This window comes from Stegastes partitus, unplaced genomic scaffold (genome assembly GCF_000690725.1).
Source record: "Stegastes partitus isolate 25-593 unplaced genomic scaffold, Stegastes_partitus-1.0.2 Scaffold2697, whole genome shotgun sequence".
NCBI classification, from domain to species: Eukaryota; Metazoa; Chordata; class Actinopteri; family Pomacentridae; genus Stegastes; species Stegastes partitus.
This window is the reverse complement of record NW_007580428.1, coordinates 19,792-20,480: the sequence shown is the minus strand read 5'-3', so window position 1 is coordinate 20,480 and position 689 is coordinate 19,792.

Genomic DNA, 689 nt, shown 5'->3' with positions numbered 1-689 from the left:
TCTTGTCCTTCTTTGGTGTGAGTTGTTCCTGGGATAACAGCTAGAAGCCCCTCCACCCCTTATTATCCCGCATGGCACCGGTACAAAAGTAGCTTAGCATGGGAATAGGGAGATAGATAAATGTGACAAAAGAAAGATGGAGGGGAGCCAAGTGGTTGGAGGAGGAGAGATGAAAGGGGTCTGACGGCTCCCACAGCTGAAGAAGAGCAGAGAGGGAATATTCCCAGGATCTGCTGGATACTGGAGACGTACTGTAAATAGTACAGTAGATACAGCGCAGGCATTAACATTCAAATACGCTTTAGTTAATGCACGCACATAAATGTTGAACCATGATGAATAGTTAATACATTAAAGGACAAACCGCTTCAGAAGCTCTCCTTCTCGAGTTATTTTGCCCATCACTGACTTCTAAAGTCCTTATTTTCGTAAAACAAAGGAAAAATCAGATTTTGTAGAAAAATAATTTGATCCTGTTTTCATCAAATCAGATTTTTAGAGGATTTTTTTTTTTAGATTAGGGCAGCTCATCATGCTTCTAATCATGCATGAAAAATGTCTTAAAACGCAGAAAAAAAGACAAAATAAGACATGATAGCAAAGGAATTTGATCCAGGTTCAATCAATTCGTTTTTCAGAAGAAATCTTTTAAGAATAAAACAAATTATCACACTGGAATGAAGAAAAAA